This window comes from Stegastes partitus, unplaced genomic scaffold (assembly GCF_000690725.1).
Source record: "Stegastes partitus isolate 25-593 unplaced genomic scaffold, Stegastes_partitus-1.0.2 Scaffold772, whole genome shotgun sequence".
NCBI classification, from domain to species: domain Eukaryota; kingdom Metazoa; phylum Chordata; class Actinopteri; family Pomacentridae; genus Stegastes; species Stegastes partitus.
Window position 1 is genome coordinate 249,142 of NW_007578503.1, and position 12,043 is coordinate 261,184.

Genomic DNA, 12,043 nt, shown 5'->3' on the forward strand with positions numbered 1-12,043 from the left:
CCAGAAATTAATGAACCAGGTCGTCTAAAGCCATCTTTTGAGTTATGCTGAAAGTTTGCTCTCAGCTGTGTGGTAACAAAGCGTATGTACAATCATGAAACAAGGCTGCCCTCATTTATTCAAATTCATTAAATGACCTGTGGTGTGTTTTCCTGATCAGTAACCTCATGTGGTCTTGAAAATAATGACTGCCATGTCTAAGAAGCAAATGCAGAAGTAGAGCATGTTAGTCGTTTTGCAAAACGCCTTAGAAAGACAGCCGAAGCGAATGTTTAGGTATGCAACTTTGACACAAGAGACTGCAGTTTGCATTCTGTCTCAGCATTAAGCTTTGGTGTCTTTTTAACCTGGAATCCCGGAAAGGCATATGAACAACATGACAAGCGGCTGTGCATGTCATCAGAACACATTTTTTGCATTTCTTGTGTCAGTGCAAGTAGTCGAATGACCCGCTATGTAACCCGAACCTCACCTGGTTTTTATATTATTGTAACACCATAAGATGACACACGAAAGGCTTAAAATGCATGGACATGACATGTGAAATGTGCCTGAACTAGCATGCATTTATCCTCCATACCACTGATATCCTTTGATCTTTAATCATACAGGTGTAGATCAGAATAAGCTCTTATCCCGAAATTTTGGAATAGTCAAGGAGTTGCCTTAACAAATACAGATTTGCTTAAAAAGATCATGAAACATGGTTCACATATCTCATAATGACCAAATGGCTGAATTAAACGCATTGATATCTTGCAATATTATTGTGTTATTGAGCAAAACCAACTAAACATGTACAAACTGTATGAATTTAATGCTAAACAGCTATGATGATGTTCAGGTTTGTTCAGTGAGATGGAATAACAGTGTGGCTGCATCCATGAATGACCATCAGGGTCCTGGTCCAGTACACCTGGACCTTGAAACTACATAATAGGCACTAGAGAAAATGCTTTCTATCGATTAAACCCGCTGAGGTGAAAAGCAGTGAAAGGTTCAGCTATTGGAATATTATAAACACCATTTACAGCGATGTTCATTTATCTCACTTGGCGTTGCTCTGTTTAACATGCTGCCCTGATGTAAGCGATATCGTCCAAGAAAGGCTACTCGAACAGTGATGTGAGCAACCTGCTTACTGCATTGATCCTAGTATTACAAATAAATGATTTCTTGTCCTCTGAGGATGTGCGATGTGACTGAGCAGCCGGACAAGATGTTGATATTGATAGATGTTACTAAATTGTTTAGAAATTGTGTGGACAAAAGGAAAAAAAACATTTTAGACTTGAAAATCTACACTGTCATTCCTCTGGTGCATCCTGAGCGCCTCTTTTTACTTCTAAGACCGCATGTGACATGTGAGAAATGGCACATTTTAGTTTAATTTTTATACATGCTCTCTGCTGGTGTTTTCAGTGTTGCTCCCTTTCAGGCAACAAGAAGTTTTCCCTGTAACATGTGGTTAAAGTTGTGAAAGGGTGTATTTAAAGCCAACCAATTTTCTTTCAACTTGACAGAGTAGTTTTGGTGCCTAAACCTGAAAACAAAAAGGAAACAACAAGTGCTACAGCAGTGATCAATTTAGAATCCAATTGTAATTTCAGAAGTCACCCGTTTAGCTGGAGGAAAGAGCGACGTATCCTTTGAAGCAGCTGTAGGACCAATGTGTGACATCTGGAGGAGAGAGAGAAAGAACCACAGCAGGGTGTTGCAGTGAAGATTGGAAAAGTGTGCTGAAGTAAAACATCTACGAACCTTGAGTCAAAGCTCATAGTTAAAAAGAAAAACTTTCATTGAAAAAGTACCAACAAGGAAGAAACAACAAAAACCAAACAGCTAATAATAAAAATAATAATAATAACAAAATGATTTAGTTCATTCTTCTACATAAAGTTCTGGGTATTTGAAGGTCACAGCACAGACTTTCCCTTCTCCAGAGATGTGGTTAACCTCAGAACTGACAGACTGCGACTACTATCAGTCACTCTGGAAAGTAATAGATGTCCTTGAATTGTCTTTTGGTTGTAAACAGCCGACCAATTTGTTAGCTGGTCCCTGGTGCAGATGTTCCATTTTTAAGAACGTTTGGGGTTAGCTGTCGTCCCAAACTGTCTCTTGCCGAATTCACAGCTGTGAGAACGTGTCCTGGAATTGGAAATGTGCTGCAGAAAAAGTAGAAAAACTCCTATGCGTCAATCGTCATCAAAAATTGACAGTAGCTCAGATGCCAAAGCACATCTTGTGAGACGCCATCTGCTTTGTCAGAACACCAGTATTCGATGCCCTGGCAATGAGAGGAGTTGATCTGTCAGACCTTCTTTAGTAGTAAACCTCTAAGAAGACTAAAATTAAAACTAGAGTAATGTCTTTGTTTTTACCACATGTTGCTGAGACCATATCGTGATTTGTGCACCATCAAGAACTCATTTCAGTCTGTACATCCAACAAACGCCATTAAACCAACCTAAAAGAGCCTCCTCTCGCGTTCACTCACCCCGACTTCGAGGTGTCTCTGAAACATGGCAGTGAACTGTTCCCTTCAAAGTACCTCAGGATCACGGGCAGGTACTCCCCCGACGGCAGCGTATTGATCACATCATCAGCCCAGACCTTCCCCTCCTGGCCTGTCTGCCTTCATTTAAATGACCTCTATAAAGCATCTACATCTAATCTTAATTAGATATTGAAGTCCGTTAATTAAAACATTATCTCTGGCGAAACACAGCTGGCCAGTCTGACGAGTTAATCAATGAGGATGAGAGGATGCTGTCTGCCCAAAGACGTGAGGGGAAGAAACCAAAACACACACTCCAGGCCCGAGTGTGTCAAATTAAACTGTTAAGAGGATTTGAGGTTCATGTCCTGCATTTTGATTATTTGTTCAGCCCAATATCAATAAACTCTCAGGTCCCCTTTTCCATTGTCTCTTGTTGGGTGTCATTAGCAAAACAACACGCTAATATTAAAATGTGACATGGAAATAATTAATCGGGATGCAGCTTCATTAGCGACAACATGGCACCACTTAATCACACACGCTCTGATTATGAAATAAGCCACCAGGTTTCTTAGGAACAAAGACATGTTTACATTCATCAACGCATCCGAGAGGACCTTGAAACAGAAGAACACTTTGCAAGATAAAGTGATAAACTGGCGACGAGCTGTGCGACATGCTGTTAAGTTTTATGAACTCTCAGTGATGCTGAAACAGGTCCGCACCTCTCTGCACAGGAAATCTCAAATTTAGAAGCTATCCATGAGGTCTAACAACTACTTTTCTTTCTCATACAGACTTGCAAAGCCAGCTTCATTTAATATTGATTGCATCCATGACTAACAGCCTTAACTTCAGAGCAACACGGAAGTACGTGCAGCTCTTGTTTCAGTTGATAGACGTGGCCAAACCTTGAGGTTGAGCGCAAGTTTAATTTAAATCACATCTGACATGCTGCCCAAGAAGCCAATCAATGAGATAATTCAAGCCGTCCCACATATTTCACCTGGATGTCTTTTTGTTTGTGTTTTATGGCTTGTGTTCGCTGCACATTAACATCTTGCTCTTTGCAGCAGGTAAGAATATGTCACAGGGTGCCTATAAATATTTTGCCTGTCACTGCAGCTCCTGTTATGGAGACAGCCTGTTACTACACACTTGCATAAAAGTTTTTTTTTTGCAGACGCATTTCTTAGTTGAGCTAGCAACCTGTACATAAAATCTGGATTTTACTTCTTTGTTTCCTTTTTTTTTTTTTTAAATGCATTGCTTGGGTATTACAGTTCTTTCTTTGCTTATTGTGCATTTTAGTTCTATCTGTAATTTATCGTCATTCAACTCTGCCTATCTGTGTATATCTTGAAGTGATCTAAAGCAGTTTCTAATTCATTCCCAAGAGGATTATTTCTCCTCGAAGAAAACATGAACTACAAACAATTTTCCTCCGTGATTCACAAAATACCTGAAAAATACAAATACGCAGAGAATGCAAGCACAATAAAAGCAAGAAAACAGTGAAAACTTTAACACTTACTCTAACAATAGCGGGGACTCCTTCTTGAAAAGCACTGTGTTAAATAATGCAGTCCAATCACTGAAATATTGTTGAAGCGTGCTTTTCTACAGACACTAATTTGATTGGATCTTCTAGCTGATTTGCCATGAGTTTCCACTGCGCCGTTGCAATCTCTTTCTTTTGATGGCCGCAAAGTCAACAGGGAGAGAGGACCACCACTGGAAATACGCCCGCCGCATAAGCAAATAATCAACTCAGATTAAACCGCAGTTTCAATTTGGGTTGTATTCTTTCAAGCAATCAATGTCAGGCACAAAAAAAAATCAGCGGGTGAACTCTCATAGAAACTCATTTGATCATATTGTCCTTTCATCTTCCACCGCTTCAACAACTGCAATCAGTCGTTATGTAGAACAATTCAGACCAGGGATCCTGGGTGGGTACCATCGCAGAGCATCCACTTATATCATAAAATAGTGTGCGACTTCAAGTTCAGAATATCTGTTTGGGCTTTGATGTGAGGTCCTGATGCAGATTGATGCCGATCTTGATGCCGGGTAGTAATACTCCTTGAACACCTCTTTATCGAGATGATAAAATCTCAAGTATTGGTGGGGAAAAAAAAATACTAGCATTCCAGCAATACCCGTGTTGTGTGTGTCAGGAATGGATGAGAAAAAGATCACGGCTTGATGCTGGGGACTTAACCTCAAGCTGTCCTTTTGAAACTGCAGAACAACTACGGCACATACCACGACTGTAAAATGTACAGTGTGGCATTTCGGATGCATCGCAATTTGAATAAAAACACAATGTTTTGCATTCTTTGATCTCATCTTCAGATGTTTTGGATGAAAGCCACCGTGTCCTTTTTGTGAGTAGGTAGGCGGTGCATCTTGTGACTCATCTTGATGAGCTGTCAGCCTTGAAATGAGGTAAACATCATCTCTAAAGCCAGCACAGGTGTTGAAGAAGCAGACAATCACTGCTGTTCACGAATATCTGGGGTTTTTTTTTGTTTGTTTGTTTTGTTTTACCGTGTGTGGTTCTGCAGTTCATATCAAGCTTTGCTAGTTTATTCTTTACCTCTAACCAACATCTGTGTTGTTAAGATGTGACCTTGCAGCAGATTGGTGGGTGCAACATAAAAACTCTGGCATACTGTAAATTATGTGGCCTATATAACCTGCAAAAGCCTGGAACATCACTGACAGTTGGAAAGCAGAGGAGTCAGATATTTAGGCAGTAGTGGAAAGTAACTAAATATATTTACTGAAATACTCTGCTTCTTGTAATCAGAGTGCACACAGTAAAAAAAAAGGATAGTTTCTTAACTTCCTGGTCCAAAATGCAGCTGCCAAGCTGCTGATCAAGTCATCTAGAAGGTCTCGTGTAGCACCAGTCCTGACTTCTGAACACTCTAGTTCAAGCTTCTTGAGTACTTTTCGAGTTTTGCATGGTCAAGCAACTGCCTTTGGTAAAGATGTTTGACAGCCATATAATAGTGGTAGAAAACTAAGATCCTCTGATCAAGTTTTTTTCCTTATTAAAGGCTCAAGACAAAAGAAAACCTAAACTTTGGAACTCTCTCCCTCTAGACTTGACATTTGGGGACAGGGTGGACATGTAACAAGCAGCTCCAGACCCATTTGTATAGGTTTGCTTTTGATTAAATTGGATTTAAAGGCCCCATATTTTGCCCCTTTTCAAAAAATTAATAATCGTCCTACATGATCCCAGAATGTGTCTGTCGAATTTCCCCATCTGAAAATACTGCAAAGATGGTCCATTTCACCAGAACTGTATAACCCTCGGTTGGGTGTAGCTCTGTTCTGAACGGGGCAGTTTCAGTGCTTGCTGCTAAGCTGCTGCTGTCCGACTTGAGGAAGAAGACCCTCTCTGTGTCTGTGAGTAACAACAAAGAGAAAAACAGCCGAACACACACGGAGCTGTAATGCACTTTTTGACGTCTGCTCTTGAAAAGGTGCTCTACAAATAAGGCATGTTTACTCACTTACATTTTAGTAATCAATGATGAAACATTCGTGTTAAATCATTATGTGCTGCACAGTGTTTGTACCGTAAGAGTCCAATAAACAAAATGTTGTAAAGCTTTTAATCTCACAAGCTACTCAGCAGTATGTATAGAAATGTATGATAACTATACCATTATCTAGCTTTCATTATTCTGAATATGGCCATTCTGCATGCTAAGCTCCTCCACTTTAAGTGTATTTTGATGCTGATATTTCTGTACCCTAACCTAAATAAATAGTATTTCTCCACTGCGGTTTTTGTACTTTCACTTAAGCAGAAGTGTCCTCCAGTATTGCATTTAGGAATGCACAAGCACAGCTAGAGACAAACACACTCATAATGTGCTGTTATATTGCTGCAATGAAAGCTCTTCTTAATCCATTTTATGTTCCCTTTTTGGCCTTTATATTCCTTTTTGTAACCACCCAGTAATAAAGGTACAGATTGTTTTGCCCTGGCTTCTGTCTCTTCATATGGCATGATGGGAATGGGAAATCTTCCTAAAAGCACTCATCTTTGAAGTGATAGTCCCTCTGTGTCTCCAGGGTGCTACTCAGTTGCTGCTGTTCTTCTTTCATTTCCCCGATATGTTCCGAATTTCAGGAAAATTACCACCCGTCCTGCTGACGGCAATTTGTCTGGCATGACTCCACGACAAGCACTCACGCTCTGCTTCCTGATGTCGCCCGTGTTTCGGATTGAAAACCACGGACTGGGGACATCAATAAATATGACTTTTTGATGGAATGTCATGTTGTTCATTTGTAACTGTTGATTTGATAAAAAGCTGCACAATTGATCTCCAATCTGCTGAAAAATAAAACACTGTGTTTGTGAGGTGTCTCAGAAAGATCTGCAAGACAAAAAAAAGATAAAAAGCCTCAAATGTCTTTTGCTATTTTTAATTTTATGCTCACAGTATCTATCCCCTGAGCTGAGGAAGTAAAAATAGCTAAGAGCTTTAAAGCTTTGTCTTTTTGATGTGTAGTCTTCTTGCAGAAGAGTGTGTTTGGTGCTTTATGCACCAAAAACATCTGGGCACACTGGTTTCGTCCTAATCAGTTCATAGTAACCCATAAAACCTGCACAGGAATCATCAATTCATCCTGTTACAATAATTCTTTAGAATCTAAAATAAATAAATCTTGTTAGTATTTAAATAGAACTTTGCAGTGTCACCTGTCTTTCTAATACTGCATGCATACACTGTAGTAAATTACCACAAAAATACTGTCAAATTCCAAGAATGGTGCACGATTTCTGAGTCAAAAAAGGAATGACAGTTAACAGGAGCTGCTGTAAAAACTAACTAAAAATCTGACATGAAAATGATAAAAACCCAACACAAGACGTCACAAATGCTTCACAAAAGAAAAATATGACAAACATTACAAAAATAAGACCCAAAACAGCAGAAAGGACACCAAACTGTCCCAGAGAGACATGAAACAACATAATGACACACAAATGAAAAATGACACATAAAATGACACAAGCTAGACACATAATTATTTAAACTAGACACACAACGACAAAAACAAGACTTAAAATGACAGAAAATTGGACTTAAAACTATCGAAATGAAACACACAAAACAACACAAAATGAGACAAACAACCAAAAAAAAGACATGAAACGGCAAAAAATAGATACAAAACAACACAAATGAGACATAAAACTAAACAAACGATACAACAGATGACAAACTAGACACAAACAACAAAAACAAGACTTAAAACAACAGAAACGAAACACAAAACGATACAAACAAGACACAAAACAACACAAAATGAGACAAACAATACAAACAAAATATAAAATGACAAAAAACAGATGCAAAACAACACAAGTGAGACACAAAACTACACAAACAAGTCAACATATGACACAAACTAGACACAGAATGACACAAAACAACAAAAAGTAAATGCAAAATCACACAAATGGGACACAAAACTAAACAAACGAGACAACAGATGACACAAACTAGACACAAAATGACAAAAACAAGACTCAAAACAATAGAAATGAAACACAAAATGATTCAAACAAAACACAACATGAGACAAACAATAAAAACAAGACATAAAATGACAAAACAAATGATACAAAACAACACAAATGGGACACAAAACTAAACAAACAATATAACAGATGACACAAACAAGACACAAAATGACACTAAACAACAAAAAGTAGATGCGTAATGATACAAACGAGGCACAAAGCAGCAAAAACCAGGCACAACATGACAATAACAAGACAAAACTACAGTTACAGTAATTGTTGCGGCAACATATAGATAAAAACAGTAAAAAAAAACAGTATTAAGCAAAAAAAAAACTCATATTCTTCTGCAGATTGACGTAATCAATTATACAGCAACTAAAACAATTGTTACACCGTGAAAGCACAATAAAATACGACCACAGCCGCTGGTACTTTACTGTTTACTGCTGCAGGATTTTATTACCTTACGACACATTTTTGGCAGCATACGTGCACATGTTCACACCCACGTTCATGCATATGCATACAACACTCACAATTTCTTGCAGAAGTGTAAACATGAAAGATGTGTTCGAAAGATCGCTGCTTAAAAACTTCAAAAATATCTTTGAAGGTACAAAAGAAAAAATAAATAAATTGGAACACACCTCAAACAGGAGAAAAACAAGCTTAACACTGTGCAGCCCTTCTTGGCCTGGTGTGTGCTGTGATCCCCAGTTTGCTGCCAGGTGGTTGAATGCCCATTAGTCTCCCTGTCTACTCTGCTCTGCCAGCTTCAGGCTCAACAGGCGCTACAGAGAGAATAAATTATGATCCACCCACGGGCTATCTGCCTTCTCTGGCCCTGACTCACCTATTTACACTAGCCCTGCACTCGGGGCAAATTGCATTTTCCCTTCAAATATTTGCTTTTATTAATGTTGTGCAGCATGGTAATTAATCTCCTCAACAAAGGTACCATCTGCCTGACCCAAAAAAAATGAAATTACGCTCTCCCATCCTGTGATTAAGATGAATATCGCATGTGGAGTGGAAAACAGCTTTAACAGAGGAAAAACACAGAAAACGCTTGTTGAGAGATGAGCCGGCACCCCTTACCTGTCCTCCCACTTCTCCGCCTCCTCTCTCACTTTTATTTTTAGGCTTTTTTTTTTCGTAGCGCCCCCCCCTCTTTTCTGATCTGCTACCTGAGCACACCCCTGCACTGCGGCGTTAGAGCATGTGGGGACAGATAAACCTGCGGTAATGAAAATGAATGTTCCCACTTGGAGCCCAATAGAGTTCCATTATGAGGTTTATTTGTCGGGGGCAGGACGCCAGGCTTCGGGACGAGTTTTACTTGGCTCTCTGCAGGCCTGCTGGGGTGCAAACTCCAGCGCCGGCTAATCTAGCAGAGCAGCTCTGCCCCGACCGGGTCGAGACAACTGAACAGCTCTCTTGCTTTCTGTCACTTTCTTTCTGTTTTGTTCCTCTGTCTCTCTCTCTCTCTCTCTCTGCAGCCTCTTTCAAATTGAAAAGTCTCTTGCCACCGCTATCTCTCTTCTCTCTGTCTATTCTGTCTTGATGTTCCACTCTCTGTTAGTGTCTGTCTTTCTGTTTTTCTAACCTCAACCCAAAAAAAAATCAGGAGGAAAGAAAAATAGATCAGCTTGCAGAGCTTTAAAAAAAAAAAAAAAAAAACAATTATGTTCCTGCCTTTTTTTCCCCCTAATCTAAATTTTCCTTGCAATGTCTCAGACACAATTAATCATATTTTGATGCAATGTTGCCTCTAACCATGCTGTTCATGGGGTTAGGAGGCGGATATCGACTAAACAGATGTGGAGAGCGTGCACAGTCTGCATCATAAATTATGGGCTGCATGGTGACGTGGACTGATGATGAAATTCACTTGGGCTCTCATGGATGTGAAAGTTTGGCTTCACAGGTCAAAACAAGGTGTTGCATTTGTCAGCAGCTAGTTTCCTGATCATTTGTGGTGCTCTCTCGAGTTGCTGACTTCTATTTTCTTTACTTTTGTTGTTTTTCTTTTTGCAGAGGGCAACACAAGTGAATACACCCCATCCGCAAAATCATCTAAATGTCAAACAATTCAGAAATGAATCATCTCTAAATAACTGCATAATTTGTTGGTTAGCAGATAAAGTATTTCTGCTTATGAGCATTCAAAAATCAAAAGTTTAGAAAGTCTACAAAGTAGACAAAACTAGACACATGTGTGATTACTGATGCACAAGTTGACACTGGCATCCTCCATGCTGAGGAGGACTGAGTTCGTCATTAAAAATAAAGTTGGCCACACAAAATTAAAAGATTCAAATCTTTGTAGTGAAAGTTGTACTGACGTTTGTTGCTGTTAAACTGGTAGACACAAGATAACATAATACCCAACTGTCTAGCATAGAAGCAGTACAATTACAGTAAGGTTTGTCTTGCACAGGGGTGTACTCACTACTGTTGGATACTGTCATTATTTTAGGGGTGTTTCAGATTCTATACAACAATATTTAAGAGTTTCGACTATTTGTCTTAAGTACAACTGTACTGGTCGGTCCAATAAAAAGAAAACAGGTCCAATAATATTTATTAAAAGTGTACTAAAAATCAGACATTTAACCCAGCGTAGCCAGATGGAATAAATAGATTATTAGTTTAGTAAAACAGCAGTATATAACTATTATCCCCTCCAAAAAGAACAAAAAAATTAAACAAGATTGAAATGAAAATTAAACTTTTTTGCTTTTAACACAAAAAATCTGGTTTATCAGTTTACATACTGCTTAGAATTCCAAACAAATCCAATTTAATGCTGTATTACTACCTCTACTGTTATTTTATCTGTTAGACTGTCATCTTTCCATCTCTTCTTGTGCTGTAACATTTGCAAACCACTTTGAAAAAGTCCTCAAGTCAAGGAGTCACGCCGCACAGTCAATTTTGAAATGGGGACTCACTTTATTGCGCACGCAGTCAAACGTAAAAGGGTGCAGGTTGAGGTCGAGATGGGACGCAGTGTTCGCTGCTTTTCTTGCTTCACTGAAACATTTGCCCTTCTCTCCTCTCCTTCTGGCTCTCTCCTACTTTCTTTCATTCCACTTCTCTCTCCTTCATTTGTTGAGCAACTAAAAAAAAAAAAATCACCTATTTCTTCAACTTTTGTCTTTCCTTTTCGTGTTTCCTTTCATCTCCTGCAATCCCTCTCTTTTTTCTGTGCCCTCTCTTGTTTTACCCCGACATTGGAAACCTCTTCAAACAGCTGAGGGGGGAATCTGCTGGAGCTCTTGTTACTGCTGTTGATCTAATAAAGACCCTTCAGACTGCTAGTGGAAACATCAAAGTCTGCAAATATACTGTAATAAAAGCCCCCAAAGGTATTGAACTGAGGCGCCTTATTTTATTTATGAATAGAACTTGCACGTTACCGATATGTGGGGCACAGAGTTTAAACTCACAGGTAGTGATGTAAACCAATTAGACAACTTTATGTAGAAGAGCCAAGGCGCAGCATGGTTATAATGATCTCCATGCAAACACACATCTATCGATGCTAATCACATGCAAAGAACTTCTTTAATTAATCACGTTTAGTAGAGTGATACAATCCCTTCGCCTTGAGCTATATTCCAGAGTTGCTTTACGCACATGCGCAACCGAGACACGCACGCTTTCATCACGTCCTATTACCAGCTGTGATCTCGTCAGGCGCCAGCCACGCCAAGGGGAAACATTTGTGCATTTACTGGAATCGCACATGCAAAAAGTTGCGTTGGGCTGTTGGAAACCACCAAGCCCTGCGAGCCGAACCATCCGACCGAGCGGCTCTGAGCACCTCATCAGATCTCTGAAGCCTCGTAAATAATTGAGCGCTCACAAATCATTCATAAGGCAGGTGCTTACGCGCAACACACCACCAGTCGCACAGCACACTGCTTCGAGGGGTAGACTCCTGCTCCTGCCCTCTATTTTTTTTTTTTTTT